At 37.5% G+C, this 17203-nt stretch overlaps 1 long non-coding RNA gene across 2 annotated transcripts in view; it reads left to right on the forward strand.

The window, feature by feature from the left end:
* Positions 1 to 5229: 5229 nt before the first annotated feature.
* Positions 5230 to 17203, forward strand: part of LOC138113467 (uncharacterized) — a 36079-nt gene continuing 24105 nt past the window's right edge. The window contains exons 1-3 of one of the 2 annotated variants that reach the window (XR_011152183.1): positions 5230 to 5279; positions 5790 to 5873; positions 6397 to 6569. This is a non-coding gene — a long non-coding RNA (uncharacterized lncRNA). Of the gene's footprint in view, positions 5280 to 5789; positions 5874 to 6396; positions 6570 to 17203 lie in introns of those variants that run through there. The other variant, XR_011152184.1, reaches the window with a different exon arrangement.

The following is a 17203-nucleotide window of genomic DNA, read 5'->3' on the forward strand; positions in this document are numbered from 1 at the left end:
ATGTGGGCAGAGTCACAAAGCTGTGAAAGTGACTCATACTTGTCCTTTGAAAGAGAAAGACCTATGTACAAAAGGAGAATGTCCACAAGGCTACAAAGGAGATGTTTCCATACTTGCCGTAGTAAACAAGTGAAATCTTCTAGAGAAATGTTCTCTGGTCACTCACAGAGGTGCTTATGCATTCTTGTATGTCCAAATAGTGACCAGCATATCTGAGGAAAAAACTTTTACTGGAGTTTAGATGCACAGACCTAGACGTATGGGCTCAGAGGGAAATGTAGGTTGCTAAGAGTTCCATCTTATTTTGTAGTTTCATTTGGCACTACAAAATAAAGTTGTTGGAGACAAAGAAAGAAAGCCTAAAGGAAAATTAACTTAGACAGACATTAAGACATTAAAAACACACAAAAAATTTGATTAATGTTGACTTCTTCTTGCAGTTTGGGCAAAATATTTTTTTAACATGTAAGTTCCACTTACAGCTTTGCTTTAGAAAGCCTCCCTGATGTGCTGAAAGGTTCAAAGAAGTTCTAGGGAGTAACTAGTGCAGCCAAGACACAAAATTACTGCAGGGTGAGCAAAGGAACCAAGCAATGGATGCAGAGCCTCAGGATGGGAAATGTATTTTCAGATATTGCTGCTGATTTTCTATAACCTGTCGTATTTTGTCATTATTGTATTGCTACAGTTTTTGTTATGGCAAATATTTTGGAGCTGGCTGAATGAAAAGGCAAAAAGAGATGTTGCCATTCTTTTTTCTCCAGAAGCCCAATAGTCTACTAGGGTGTGCTTCTAGATTTGTTGCCTTTTTGCTTGAAAGGCTTTTAAGCATACTGTGTCCAGGAACTCCAAATCACCATTGTGTACCCTGTTAAATTTCCAAAAGGATGGGGGAGATAGGAGATGGATCAAGGAAGATGCCCTTTGTCCTTTGCAGTTATTTAACTTTAAAATACACATATGTGTCTGCAGGAAAAGTGGCTAAGACTGGCTAGGAGTTTAGAAGAAATACTTTAGGATGCTTGGATCCAAATGCTACTCTTCTGCATACAGCTGTCTAATAAATCTGGACCAGGAGAGATTATAATCTAATGGCATATGCATTGAAATGAATCTCTTTTGTATTTCTTCTGGATTGTTAATGCGAGGAGAAGACGACAAGCATTCCAGCTCTATGAATTTACATTCTCTTCTTTTTTTTTTTTCCTAAAATAGCTAAGGGATTTACAGATTTTCTGACCTAAAATTATACTTATTCTATTGTCGATAACAATCCAGCAACCAGATTTGCAATCCCATGCTATTGCAGTAAAAAATTTAATATCTCTAAGTAATTTTTTACTAACACATATTTATTCCTGGAATTCTTTTGAATTCTCTGTCATCATTAATCCTATGCAACATGATGTACAACAGAAGAGAAGCCAGAAGATTACTCTGTAAATTTTAAGTAAAGCTCTGGTAGAGCACTCACGTGGTGGTAATAAAATAGAGTTTTCAAGGGTGCTGTGGAAAGTTAGAGGTGACAAGCTGAACTAATAAAACCATCTATCCCATAGGTATATGAGTAAGCAGAGTGATTTTTCAGCACAGTACCAGTTTAACACATAGGCCAGAAGAGGAGGGATTGTGTCGAACATAAACCTGCAGTTTGTGGGACAGAAGAGGAGATTGTTGCTGGCTTATTGGCTGACCTGAACTTAGACAGAGGAGTTAGCCCTTGTCTTGGAGGTCACTGTTGGAATATTTTCCTACATGGAAGATATTCCAAATCTACAAATATAATTTGGTGAGAGGAGGCCAAATTTGGACCTGTCAACTTCGACACATCCCTTAAAAGATTCCAAATGATAGCAACGGTGTGTAAGAGAGTTGTAACAAAGGAGAGATTTTCAGCTCTTTTAACAGAGAGCTATATAATCACACTTTCTTGTAGAAGCATTCAGTGTGAAGATCTGTCAATAGAAATCTCAAACTGTGAATATACAATTGCACTTTATTATCCCTTTGTTATTTTGTAACTACATAGGTATGACAGACAGAAACTGATGTTAAAAGAAATCCACGATTGTCAGTGTGTCACATACATGAATCCCACTGCTGGAAGTTTTTCAGTAAATCAGCATCTTTGGGTAGGTACACCAAATGCTGTATTCTAACAAAATGTTTTTGCTCACAGTAACACTCAAGCTCTTAATTTAAGGAGAATGAGCATCCTAACATTTTGTTACTGTAGTGCACAGCAGACAGATGGTGGTCTGTCTTGCACAGAGCAAACAAGGAACTTAACAGTTATAATTACCAGGTAAAAGGTGCTGAGGGGATGGAGTACACAGGGAAACCTTCAGTTAGACCCATTGCCAAGGCATCCCTGGGAGCCTACATAAGCAAGTAAGTGCTGTATTGTAAAACAATAATCATGTGTAAGACACTCCAGGTTTCCTCAGAAGTCCTTTGACTCTCTAAGGAGTACAGTGAAAGAGTACACAGAGGTCTCCAAACCTTCACACACCAGCAAGGTTATTTGTTTGCCTTTGTGTCTTAAGGATTTATGGTGCTACTGTTCTTGGCAGGGCCTGGAAACCAGCCACACACAAAACAGAGAGAGATGGAAGCAACTGGTGAACTTCAGAGTTCCGTCTTTCGTGAAAGATGAAGACAAGGAAGCAAAACTCCTTCTAAGCAGTCCTTTTTTTTTTAAGAATTAACTTCATTTTATATTAAAATTGTTTTGTGATTTCTTTGTTTCAGATCTTTGGTGAGGATGTGTTGGCTGTGTTTTGTCTGCCAGCTCAAATGAGCTGTTTGTGGCAGTTGCATAGCATTTTTCTTCTGCCTTGTGCCATATCTTGGTTGCCACTGCCTGTACCTGTGCTCAAGCTCAGGGGTTTCCATTTCTAAGGTGGTTAGGATTTGAATTCCAAAGATCAGCAAAATGTATCTGTTAGGATGTGCATGTAACAATTTCCTCAACAGTCCCACTTTTCTGAAATCTTGTGTCTGTGCTGTATTTATTAAGTGCATAGACTATTAAAGGAAACAATTCAGTTCCCTTAATCCCATTTCTGACAGACCCACGTGCAAATCCTCTGAGAGAGCCATGCACCTGTGACTGATCTGATGGAGCACCAAAGCAGAGAGGGGGCCTGAGATCAGCTCCTTGAACAACCAGACTTCACTGAGTGACAGCTTGTTTGTGTCCTGAGTGATGTGCGGGACCTGGTTCGGAATGTCACAAAGGGATCACTGCTCTGTGACAGTGACCGTAGTGTACTTCAATTCAGTCCCCCCACAGCAGCAACAAAGGCCAAAAAATCCACCACAAGTGTGCTTAACTTCAAAAAGAACAACTCCGTGAAAATAGGCAAGCCCACTAAAAAGAAGCTAAAATGGGCCACTAAAAGAATTAAATTCTTCCAGGCAGTAAGAAAATCTCTGAAGTAGGGGCACAGCAGCAGAGCATGCCCCATCCTTTGGGAAAGACATCAGAAAGGGTGAAAAGAGCCTGGCGTGGCTAATCAGCAAAGGAAAAAAGGTTATTAGAAGTTAGAAAGATCATTCAGAAACTGAAGTTGTGTCTAAACTAAGTAAGAAGGGCTGCATACTAAAGACTGAAAATAAAACTGTAATCAAACTAGCCAAAAGAGTTTAAGGGCTAACCAGCTTCAGGGATCAGAATTTCCCCTAAACATTTTTTTGATCACTTTAGCAGAAACAGATGATAAAATAAATATAAAATGTAAAAATGGCTATGCATTTTTTTGTACTGATACTTGCTGTCAGTAAATCTGGGGCTAATCCCACATAGAAACTTTTCTTAAGAAGAGAGTGGGGACATCAGCATAGCTCTGAGGAAGGATTCAGAGTACCAAAAGCGAGATCCACACTATTTAAAAATACATGAGAAGTTTGGTGACAATGTAAAGTCCTTCCAGGTAGTAATGATGAGGATCAGTTGTGAAAAATTGCCAAAGTGATTGGGTAATAAAATTACCCAGATGAAATTCAGAGTAGATAAATGTAAAGTACATGTACACTGGGGAAAAAAGCCTTTTTCATATAGATGATGGACTCTGAACTGATTGCCACTGAAGAGTGAGATGTGGGGGTTATGATAAATAGTTCCATGAAAAGATCATCTCAGCGCTTGGTGGTAGTTAAATAAAAATGAATCAATAGTTAGAAGTTATTAGAGAACAGAGGACAAACAGAAAACATAATTATCCCACCATGTGTGTATTCCACCAAGTATTCCACCATGATTCACCAGAACATTGAAAATTAGGTGCAGTTCTAGACATGTCATTGCAAAAATGATAGTTTAGAAATAGAAAAGGTGCAGAGAAGTGCAACAAAGATGACTGAACCAACAGCTTCTGTGAGGAGGCTGGGAGACTTGATAGCATTGAAAGGAGGCAACCCAAACAGCTGTCTGCAAAGCCACAAGTGCTAGCAAGAAGGTATATGCTGAGTGACTGCTGTCTCTTACAATGCAAGAACATGTGAAAGGAATGGGAGAGAGAGGTTTAAAACAAGAAGAGGGACTTCATGCAGTGGATAAAGGGCCTTTGCAACTCCTTTCCAATGGATTCAATGAATACAGGTTTTCATGCCATCAAGGGGAGACCAGAGTTTATAACTGGACAGGTGCTACCTTTTGTGTGTAGACAAAGCACAACCCACTGAGAATATCTCCTGAGCTGAAAATATTCAGAGATTATGAGAGTATTAGGGGGCAAATATCATATGCTCTTGTGTTGATTTTATTCTCATCAGGTAGCAGCTGCTGACCACCTCCCAGTCTGGTTGAATCCTTTCTCTGGCCCAGTATGGCTGCTCACGAGTGTGTGATCACAGGTAATTACAGATGCAAACTTTTCACATCCAGACAGTTGTAACATATATTGCTAAATTAAATAATGGTTTTTTGGAGAAGATCAAGTATCAAAATGAGATTATAGTCTTAATACTAAAGCAATACCATAACACTTTATCATTAGTGGCTCGTACTATTTTCCTATAAGGTAGCTCCTAATCATGAGATTCGGTGTTGGTTGTGAGAGTCGGGACAGAGTGGTATCTTGGCTGTGGGGACAGGGTTTAAGTGGGCAGGTTCAGCTGGTGTTTCAACCATTCATTTATGCCCTTGAACAAGAAGCTCATGTTCACTTCTTTTCACCTGTTAATTTCAGCTGAAATTAAGAGAGCTGATTAATTAAAAAGGAAGGAGTCCTTTTATCTTCAACAGCAGACCTTGTGCCTCGCTACTACTTTGTACTGTTAGTCTCCTTTTATACTTATATTTCAACTGGTAACTCAGAAATATGTTTAGCATGGTTTTTTGCCTTACATCGTGTTCTTTTCTATGCAGCAACTTTTATTTGTGTGGTTTTAGTATCTTTTAATACCTGGAAATACATAGATTTTAAAAAAAAAAAAGGTGTTTGAGCATTTATTGAAAACATCTTTCCAGTTTCTGAGGTGCTCTCTGTATTGTATTTGAACTTGTCAACAATTTTTTTGGTAGTAGATAGAATTGAGAAACACATCTCAAATAGCTTCTCATACTGCTTGGTCTCACTCTTAAGAATCACTGTTCTGATACAGCCTGTATTAGTATACTTGGTAATTAGGTTAATTATGAATGTTCCATGATATGATTTTATTTGAAAATGTTGACTGATCCAAAGCATAATTTCTGCAAAGGTGTATGAGTCTTAGAAATTTCTGTTTAGCTGGGTTTGCTTAAGCTTTCGGATTTACAGATATTATTTTTTTCTTTCACATAGGAACAAACACTCTGAAAATGGGGGATTCTGTGTTTTGCTCAGTCCTATCTGAGCCACACCAAGGCAAAAAAAAAACATCCTCAGGTAATTTTTCTGAGTTCTCTTGTTTTTAGGTGACTGTTAAAAATACCATAAAGATGTTAATAATAGAATTATAGTTTAATTGATCCAAGGTAAAGGATCAATATGTTACTCTCCCTAAGAAATTTAACAACTCTATAATTCTTTTTTGCTTGACATTCCACTAAGGTGCTCTCTAACATATTTTTATTTTTTTAAAAACAGCATGCCTACTCTGAGCTATCCCAATTTGATTAATAACACGCAGATTATTAGTCCTTCTGAAAAGAAAATGGCTGCAAAGGAGCACACTGCCCTGAAGTCAGGCACATTTGGCAGGCTTCATACTAACTTGATAGTAATTATGATCTCCATCGAGTGAGACAGGCAGTGAATAAGATATTTAACACTGTGTGCTTTGGCTGTGAAAACCTTTTCGACTTGTGCTTTCAATTTCTGGGTTTCAGTGTTATTAAAAATATCTATGTGGGTATATTTTAAAAGAAATAATTATCCTTTCGTATACACACCGTTTTTTTAATCTCAGGGAATTTTCTGTGTTTACTGACTGCTCCCCAGAGATGGATGCTCTAACCACCATAGAGAGAGAAGGACCATAAATATCCTTTTGCAACACAGGAGCTGCAGTTACAGTGTAGTGAAATCTATCATCTCACTCATATAAGATACAATCTTTCTGCATCAGAAAATTACCCAGAACTTTCTACCCACAGTGACTAGATTCAACTATGTTTTTAATTTTAGAGATTTGATGTGTATTCTAGGTAATACAGGTCTTTCTACATAGTTCTTGTATTTATAAATTGCTCTTTCTCTTTACTAAATATTATAGATTCTTGTATGATTTATGTAACAATTATTTTCTTAACATCTCCAGTCTAACTCAGTGGAGAGTTCCCCAAATATACTTATATAGGCTATGTCAATATTCAGAGTAACTACTATGCCTGAACATCTAAATTCTGTAATGCCATTTTCTCATGGTAGTCCACTGGCCACCAGAAGGAGAATGCAGCATTCTCAGGCAATGAGGAGCTTAGCCATAAGATATCTAGACTGTTGTAATTGCCAGGATAGAAGCGTTTATAAAATCTCTCCTATAGCTCTCCTACAAGCCTGAAAATTACCTTACAAACTCTGAAGGTAAAAGTACCAAGAGAATAAATTAGACCACGTTTCATATACAATTGCACTGGTTTCAGTCAATTCTGAATTGTTCTGAAACACCTGGAAAAGTTGCTGTTGTTTGTAATTATTATTTTAAAAACTGCAATGCATTGCGTAACAGCCATGATCTTATTCCTGGGTTTCTGTTGTATAAAGCTTCTAGCTGGAAGTTTAGTATTTACTAAATACATTTTCTAGATCTACTAGGAGAACTCACATGTCTTGCTTCTTGTGCCATTCCAAGGCACTTCTCCTTGGAGGGAAGAGTAGTAGGAATGAGAGGGTAAGGCCAAATTTTCTGAATGTTGGAGCAATGCCTCTAGTCTAGTCAAGAGTATGAATGTGATTGATGACTTTGCAGTGATTTGGAGGGCAAAATACTGACATATTACAATAAAAATTTTTTGAAAGCCCAAAATTTTGTTGCCCGTGACAAGCTGCCACATGATTAAGAAAATAAGTTTGTGTTCCAGACTGCTCTGAAACAGAATGTGAACAGTTCCTGCAAACAGTAGTTCTCCCAAATGTGTTTATTCTAACCCCTGTCTATACAGCAAACCACTGTGCCATGTGGTGCGAACCTTGAACAAGCTGATTCAAGTATCAGAAAGAACCTAAATGTGGCAGATCTATGGTCCCTGCACACTTGTAAAAGCCAGGTAAATATTCTGCAGAGATCTGGTTCCCACATAACCAGGTTTTTCCCTTACTGAAGGCAGCTCAGATGTAAAGCTTACATGGTATCACTCCACTCTGCTACAGTCTAGGAAGGAGACAATTAAAACATGGGGTCTGACATAGCAAAGGACAAAATTTGGGCTCTGGGTTAAAACTGCCAGCTGCTTTCTTTGTTTTGTTTTGTTTTTTCCCTCTGGTTTTTTTTTTTTTTTTGTTTATGTGTGTGTTTGTTTAGCAAACAAACTTAATCACAACCTTACAACCCCTGAGATGTCCTCTCCCCCCTCCCAGTTTTGTAAATTACTGGATGCTTACACACAGAGCAGACTGCAGGGAGGGAAGAGCATGCAGAGTGCAGTCCACGCTCAAATGTTATCATGGTGGTTGTCCTTTCAAATATGAATGGTCCTTCCATTTCCTTCTGCTGCCTCGTGCCCAAAGTTTGGCAGGATCTGTCTAGAAAAAGCACTCTCATCACAATTCCTGTACTGCCTCCTGCATGTAGGCAGAAAGTGAGGATGGAGGAAAGGAATAGGGAAAGCAAAGAACATCTAACAATTCTGAACATACTTTTCCTCAAAAGAATTATTGAAAAAATACCATAAGATTTGGCAACTCAGTGAACCTAGTGTTAATTTTTTTTTTTTCCAAGCTAGCTTTCTTTTTGTTTAGCCTTCCTATCTGGGTTAGCATTTAACAAATTCAGCTGTCACTTTCTATATGAGTGAGAACATTTTTAGCACTGCAAATCGAGCTGGCAACAAGTGAGCAGTAGTGTGAGACCATCAGCAGGTGCGTGGGAGACAGCAGCAATTTGGGAAGCCTGAAACAGTGCCTGTGAGGTTCGCAAAGGGAAATCAATGTTAAAAAAGCATAGTAAAAATCTTTCTGGTTGTAAGAGGTATTGCTGGAACAACTGTGGTGCTGAGAGCATAATTTGTTTTTCTAGCCTTCAATAATTTCTGATCTTTGTATGTTATCTCTAAGATTTAAAGACAGTTTCCTTTTTTCAATGCATTTGGAAATATTAATCTTTGTATTGAGGTAGGAATTTTACCCACAGTTCCTGAGGGCTGCTTATTTAAGATCTGTTTAGAAGCAAGGAGAGCAGGATGCCATTTTTTAAAATCTCATAGTATATTTGGATCAAAAAGTTGCTGCAAAAAGCAATACACCAATAATGGAAAATTTCAAAATAAAACTTCCCAATAATGATATCTGCTAGACATAAAAACAGATAAATTGTATTGAATCAACTTGTACATAAACATGAAGACAGTAGAGGAAGTATGATACATGAGCCACCTGCACACCAAATAATTATTAACCTACTTGCTGAATTTAGTCTTAAGTATTGGGGTGATTCCATGCTGCAAAAGCCCCAGTGAATGCATTTATATTAGCACTTTGCAGCAGAGAGACTTTAGTCTGCCAGTTCCTAAAAATGAATGCAGTGTTCTTGAGGAAACCATGCTGGAACTGGCACTCTGGGTGAAATCCTGAAGTCAAGAGGAACATTTTCACTGCCTTTAACAAGGCCAACATTTGTTGACTGATAACAGCCGATGACAGAATGGAGAGTTGGAGTATCAAAGTGATAGTTAATGAAGGGTATACTAAAGGGTCGAGGTGAACAACTCATCAGAAACAATGGCAAGTGTCTTAACCTCAAGTCTGATGTGTTGTTCTTACTGCTGGTGTAGTCCTTTGGTATTCAGTGTGTCAGGATAATCTATAATAGGAGTGAAGTTAGGAATAATACAGAGCAAAAGAGGCAATCCAGAAAAAAGAATTTTTAAACACAACCTGGGACTCCAGGAGGATACAATCAGGCTATCCTAAAGAGAAAGATATGTGACAGAGGTAAATAAAATGGGATTATAACAAAGGTGAAAGTCATAGAAAGAAGGGGTAATGGGAAGGGTTCACTGTTTCCATGGCAAACAAACAACTTCATTATGTAACTCCTTTTTAAACAGGACATTAATTGTCCATTAAACATACATACTATGGAAAGCAAAGATTTGTCTTTTGGTGACCCAAGAATGCATATCACTGACTGAAACATGTTAGTTTCTAATGAGGGATTCACAGTATCATGTATAAGGAAAAAGTGTTTGAATTAAAATGTTTTTGCAGGGAACACTTTCACCACTCCAGTGATACATAGCTTCCTATTTCCTTGGTCTTTTTATGGCTCCATGAAATCATCCTGTATTTCCCTAGTTAAATGTATGGAGGAAAAAGATACTGAACCTTTTAACAAAATTTTCATCCATGCTACAGAAGGTACTTGGAGGTATGATTCTCAGCATGAGGTAAGACAGGTATATGCCCTGCTTCATGGTATATTATACTCTAAGTACTAGAAAGATGAAAGGGGTGTTATTATACTGAAACTATAAATTTTACAGATCAGTTGTTTATTACAGAGTATTTTTTTGACTCTGTTCCTTGTCTGAATGAACATAATTTCTATATAAGAGGACAGATGATAAAAACAAAATCACTAGAGTCGCAAGAAGTATTCTGTCTCCTGTTTTACTTGAAGAAGCATACTTATTGAAGTTTCTTCTTTGCAATGATGTTATTTATCTTTCTTCTGTTCAGATGCTACCACCTTATGGTTGCATGCCATGGTAAAGGCTAGGAGAATATTCAGAATCAATGGAGGATACACAGGAAGTAGAGTGTACTCCAAGGAGAGCAGAGTAAAACAGCATGAAATCGTACATTAATAGCATAAAGTGCCAGGGAAAAATAGTCCCATAATTTTGGGGTGAACTTGTTTTCTTCCAGAAAAGGAGCTGAAATGAAAATCTATCCAAAAAATCTGCATTGCATTTGATAGCCTGTTCAGTTGTCTACAGAGAGAAGACCCAGTCCAGGAGATCTAGCAGCCAGAACTTCTAGAAATGGCATGCTGCCAGGGTCTGAGAGAAAAAAAAAATTAAGATACTGCCTACTGGTTCTGTAGTTAACAGGGCTGTTCCCAGACTTCATAAGTGCACACATGAAAAAGAGACAATTGTGATAAAGGGTTAATATGCTGGGTGAATACTTGTTTGTATCTCTATATTGTTAGCACCAGGGTGTTGATGAGCACATATTTATCCATAAGCCACTAATTTACTGCCACTTTGCCCATGGTGTTGGAGAACCTCGTTACTTCCCAGTATCTGATTGGGAGAAGCTGACCAGAATTTTAAAAGAATCACAAGAGCACTAAAATGAGCTTCATGCTGCAATGAACCATGTTGTCTAAGGATGCCATACAGCACATGTAAGTTTCTTTACTTTTGGTACATGTAACACGTGCTCTAGCAAAGGTAATCACTGATGTGCAAATTCATTTAAAGGTGACTGGCAGGAGTATTAAAAATAACCTCCCCAGCTTTAGGGATATATGCTGAGTACCCCAGGAATTTATCAGACTTTTAATGTGAACTGTAACCATTTTTACTTCTAATGCTTCCAAGAAGTCTTTACACACTGTGACTTGTTGGCTCCTTCTCAGCATGACTCACTGGCCTGCTACTGGTCATATCAAACTTTAGAGCCCCAGGGAGACTGTGGTTTGAGCTGTCCAGGTATTTTAAAACTCCTTATTGCAATGTTACAGTGACTTCAAACGTTCTCCATTTTATGTGGATAGGAAATGAAGGATACTAAAAAACCCGAAGCACAACAACAAAAAAGCTCTGCACGTTAGAAACATATACAGAGCTTCAGAAAAGAGGTTTATTTAATGCTGTTAAATTAGCCCCATATTTTACAAAGGGATCATGTGGTGCATCAGCTATCATCTGCTTAATGCATTCCAAGGGGTCTCCTCATACAGGAGCAGTTCCTATAACGCAGTTAGAATTCAGACAGTTTTGAAAAGCAAATTAAAAGAGTAGATGGATAGAGAGAATGGGGTTTAAATTTAGATTTACTAAAACTTCTTTTGGAAGAGTTTCTGCGGCATACGTTCTATGTTTCTAAATCTGACAAGTACTCGATAAAGTGGTTTGACTTTCTATTCCTATACAGATTTTATTTTTGTGCTGAGATGCTAAATTCAGCACCAGTTCAGTTGTAATTATTCTAATTATTTATTAAATTATTTTTTCTACAGAATTTGTTAGACAGTCATTAAGTCATTTAATTAAGGATTGTTCATACAAGCAAGGATTTCCATGTCCATTTCTCAGAACAAAATACTCATTTCTTTTGCTGGTGTTCACTTACTGCCTTCCACATAGTTTGAACAGTAAAATGGCCTTGGTTAGATTTGTTTTGCATGTGTTGCTTCACCCTCTGTTTCTCATACAAATCTAAACTGATATCAGCTTTGAATTGCTGGCAAGTGTTAATTCAAAATCTGCACCTCTCCCATTTCATAGGAAGGTAAAAAAAGAAAATATTTCTGTTCACATTGGCTCCTTCTTTTCAGCTCCTCAAGCCTAAAATTACTTTAGTATAAATTTAAATAAAGCATCTTATTACAAAAACCTTGATGCATCCAAAAATTACCTGTTTATAGTGTTTTCAGGGAAGTCATTGGATTTATCTTAGTGCTAAATGATGAAGAACCCCCAAGAAATACATACAGGCTTCATCCACTGGGACCCAAAGCAGAAAGCAAATTAGCTCTTTATCTTGTTTGGATTTTTGTTAATCAAGGAAAATGCACTTAATTACTGTGACAGGAAGCAGTGCATGTAGAAACTGCACTGAGCCTGTAGCCAGATGTCACGCAGTCTGAGATAGCTTAAGTTTGTTGTGCTGCCTCTCTGTCAACAGAAGAGAACCTCCTCAATCACAGCTAGAACTTGTTATTTTATTCAAATAAGAATTCCAGTAACTCATATAAGAAAAACATATCTTTTCATAGCAATAAATGTTTGTTTGTTGTTGTTCTGGTTTTGGTTTTGGTTTTTTTAACATGACCTTGTGGGATTTGGGGTTGTTCTGAAACCTGGATGCGCTTAACATCTCTGTTACCTTTCAACCTCTCAATTTGTTTTGCAACTGGCTAGTGAAAATTGCCAACTTTGAATCAACAAACAAGCATGAAGTATTACTGAATGAGAATGGAAAAAAAAAATTAGTTTCTGTAATGAAACTACATTTAGAAAAGTTGAATTAACACATAATGCAGAGCAGGACTTGGTCAAAACCTTCATTTTGTTTCCCCTGGCTGCTCTTGGAAACACAGAAGTTCCGATCAGGAGTTTGCAGCTTGGATGAGTTTATGAAGATTTTACTACTATTTTCTGGCTCATTGCTTTTGATAGCTCAAATATCTTAAGAATGCCTGTTATCATGCAAAAATAAATGCTCTTAGTCCTATCTTATAATTATCAGCTGAATTCTTGAGATATCTTGTGGCAAGGCTTTCTTAATTGGAGTTGGAAGTAGTATCAAGAAAAGTCTATACTGTTTGGCAGTCTTCCACAGCTCAGTGGAAGTTTGTCAAGTCTCCAGACTTTCAGGAGGTGGTCAGGTTATAGATTTTGGATTGCTATGACATTACAGCACAACGGTTCATACAGCATTGCTGAATCCCAAATGCCAGAAAGGAGAGAGTGTTCGCTTTCCACAAGGAATGACCCGAGTCAGATTGTGTGTCAGCAGTCGGATTAAAGTTCAACAGCAGATTGCAGGGTTTCTTTCTATGTTAGTGGTTGGACTTGATGGTCCTGGAGGTCTTTTCCAGCCTTAGCAATTCCGTGATTCTTCTCCCATCATTGCATAGCCTTCAAATTTTGACCCTGGAATACTGCACTGTGAATTGTCTGGTTTCATACATAAGCAGTGTCAGAAGGCAAATGAAGAAGGCTTCACCACATGTGTGCATAGTTTCTCATCTGCTCTTTTTTATTTTTCTCAGCCTTTGTAAGGACTGCTAATTTAACTTCACGTTTATGTTGTTTGGGCAGCTATCCCAAATTCAGACCATCATTCAGCAACCTATTACTCAAGTTCCCAGGAGAGTGCAGGAGTCCATGACAAATGACATGCAGCCCAGGCAGGGGGTTAAGGCTGTGGTGTGAGAGAAGCACTGTGAGAGGTGGCAGATCCCCGTTCTTGGCTCTGTAAGACTCAGCACAAGCTGGGAAACCACCACCTCACAGACAGGTGATAGGGTACCAGACAAGTAGCTAGGTGAAGCCTAAATGCCTGTTCCTGGCTCCTACTGAGTTCCTACTATCACAGTTTATCTGTAATTTAGGAAAGAAACATATAATCTTACCAATTGCCCTGTAAAAGTTGTCAGCTCCTTGTTTACACAGTTCCATGAAATAGATAGTATTTCAAGGTTACTTGTGACTAGCTTCTGTTCTGAGGTAACAGGGAATGTTACTTCTAATTAACTCATCATGTTCATCAAAATCAAATTCTTCAAATCCTTGGGACCTGCATTGCAGAGAAATTGCCTCCAAGTACGATGTAGTAAGAAGAAACTAGCATTATTTAATCTGTTGGAAATTCATTGAAATAATGTCACATTGACCCCATTTTGACTGACAAATTAAAAACATTACTCAAAATATATGTTCAGTAAAACTATAGTGTTAATAATTTCTAAATTATTATTTTTACATTAATAGAAAGGCTTCAAAGATAGATCTTTTGCTAGGAATGTGCCTAGAGTTATAGAAATAAAATAAGTATTTTATATTTACAGTGCACAATAAAATGTAGTCAATGATGAAAGAAGTCCAGAATATCAGAAATAAAAGCTTCAGAGAAAAGATTTTCTGCTTTTCTCATCACCAAATTTTGTAATTGCGAAGTTTGTTCCTATTTGTCTCTTTCACAGCACCAGGATAAAGGCAATGCTTATTGAAGACTGATCCTCCCACCCTCTTCATATATTTATCTATTTTTTACTTTAATTTTAGAAACTCTTTAATTTTACGGTCATGGTGTCTTTATTGAATCTCTTACAGCTTATTTGATATGTAACAATGAAGCAAATTTTGGCTCAAAAACCCAGATTAATGGCAACCAAAATGTCTTGTGTTGGTTTTGAAGAATTTTTAAAAGAAATAAGCTAAGCTTCCAAGGATTCTGGACTCTTTGCTCTAAAGCTGGTAATCACTCAACTTCTTGGCATGATATTATTTTGAAATTTTCAAAATATTTTTATTATCTCAAAACTAATTCCTCTGCTCCTTATTTGGGAAAGCTTGAAACTCTGTAACTTCTGTCAATAAGTAAAATTCTTCTTTTTCCATAATAGAATTTCTCATAAAGTTGCGACTCTGATTTTTCCAGCCTTCTTTAAACCTGATCTAAATACAAGATAATGCAAATCTGATCGCTAATCTGAAGTTTCCAGAAGTGGCTTTAATACAGCACCCTTCATGGCAGGATAGCATTTCTCATGGAACCTCATGCTTAGAGGACTTAATTGGAAGATTGTGGCTAAAACTATTAGAGAAGGCCATAAGTCCTCAGTGACAATAAACAAGTGGCAGAGGAAAGATAAACAACACTTGTCCAACAGCACTCATTTCCTTACTTGCTTTCTGCTTCCAAAATAGGGGTTTAGTGTAAAAAACCATTAATGTTATTTGTCAATTCTAACTTGGGATCAGGAAGAGCAACTGGGAATTTTGTATGAAAGGTCCATATTTGTGCCTTTCCTGTGTGTACTGCTATTTGATATGGATAGACAGAATTCCCATGGTACCTACATTCTCAAGTTAAAAAATGAAATATCATCCTCCCTTGCAGACACACACATAATATAGAGACACCCATTTCAACTGCTCATTTACAAAGTAGCCATGTCCTGCCACCTACATAATTCAAACAGCTTTATTGACCAGCAGTCCTGTGTAGTGCAGGTACTGTCTCAGCATTCTTCGAGCCTGCTTTGATCAGTAGCTCTGAGTTTAAAGCTGAAGAATAAAGGCACTTCTTTATTTGATAGTTTCAGCAGGCAGACACTGTAACAATTGCATTATTTTCATGTAGAAACAAAACCACAGATTTGACTTGTTTACCCTATTGTATGAAAAATCATTCAATCCTGAAGGTTGTTTCATAAACTTAATAGTAGTTACCATTTTTTTTTCATTTGCACAAAATTATATATATATATATCTATAAACTCGAGTTTTACTTTACCTTTATAATCAAGACGACTTTAACACTTATTTAATCTTCTTTCTACCTGCCCCCTCCCCCAAACAGGAGTATTTTACTGCTTTTCTTTCATTCTGTCTGCTTGTTGTCCATACCTTCTGCGATTCCCGCGTTTTACTAGAATATTAAATGATCCTAGAGGAAAATATTTACTATAGAAAGTAGTTCGTTGTGCTATGAGGACAAATAGTACGGGTTTAACCAGGAAGCTGCCCGGAGAACAAAACGCTTGCTCCCGTTTTTGGGCAGCAGCCCCGTCTTTGTGGCAGTGGCCGCCTCCGCCAATATCAATTGCGCAGTGCCCCCTAGGGACTCCTGCCACCGCCGGGGATCCCCAGCGGCCCCCGCACGCCGCTCCTCTTCGCCTTTCTTGACCTTGATAGTAACTTCGAATTTCATCCTATTCCAGCTGTAATGATATTACTTGCTCTTTAATTCCTTCCAGTTTTTGTTTTGGTTTGGTTTTTTTAAGTTGACTATTAATATCTGCGGTTTACAGCACTCTGTGTATCTTCAGTGCGTGCGTATTTGGTTTTGCATACAAAGTTTTCTCTACATTGTTTGAATTTGATGGTAACATTTTAAGACATTCATTTCCAATTTGGTATTTCTGTGAGATGGGGTTTTTTTTCAATATTTTGTTAAAAAGGAGCTGTGTGAATTTTCTTCTCAGTGCTGGAAGAAAGAGGCTGGAAACTGCAGTACTTTGCACAGATGTGAGATACCTGATGAGTGATTTCTTATACTTATTGATGTGGTGGTTTTTGGGGAAATAATAGTAATAATGAGAACAATGATAAGGACACGTTTCCTTTTACATCACTCACAAAGGTGAGCTGAGATGTCCAAAGAAAATTTGTTCATAGGAAAGTAGAATTTTGCCAAAAGTATTTATGATCAAAGCAGTTCGGAAATAAAAGATGATAAAATGAGGAAAGGGCAGTAGATTTTGAATAGGCTTCATCAGCAGAGGGGAGAGGTCATCTGGGAAGATTAGTTATAGGAGCTATTAAATCACCTCTGTGACACTGTTAGAAGAAGCTGCTTAACATAATCATGTGCAATCAGTAAAAATGCTGTTTATTACAGAGCAGTTTTGATTTTCCTATTTGGTATATATTTCCTATTGTTATGTAAGATGGTGTAATGTAAGGCCATACACATTTCCCCAGTACAAATTACCAGCATTAATGGTTTATGGTGTTTTCCTGACATTTTTCAATGTAAAAAAATTATAGGGAAGTATCTCTCCAAACCTATTTCCACTAATATACTTATTAGAGACTTGCAAAAAATTTTTTCTTTATACTGTTGTTGTACACAATTGCAACTGATACAGAGTT

Source organism: Aphelocoma coerulescens, chromosome 7 (assembly GCF_041296385.1).
Source record: "Aphelocoma coerulescens isolate FSJ_1873_10779 chromosome 7, UR_Acoe_1.0, whole genome shotgun sequence".
Classification (NCBI taxonomy): Eukaryota; Metazoa; Chordata; class Aves; order Passeriformes; family Corvidae; genus Aphelocoma; species Aphelocoma coerulescens.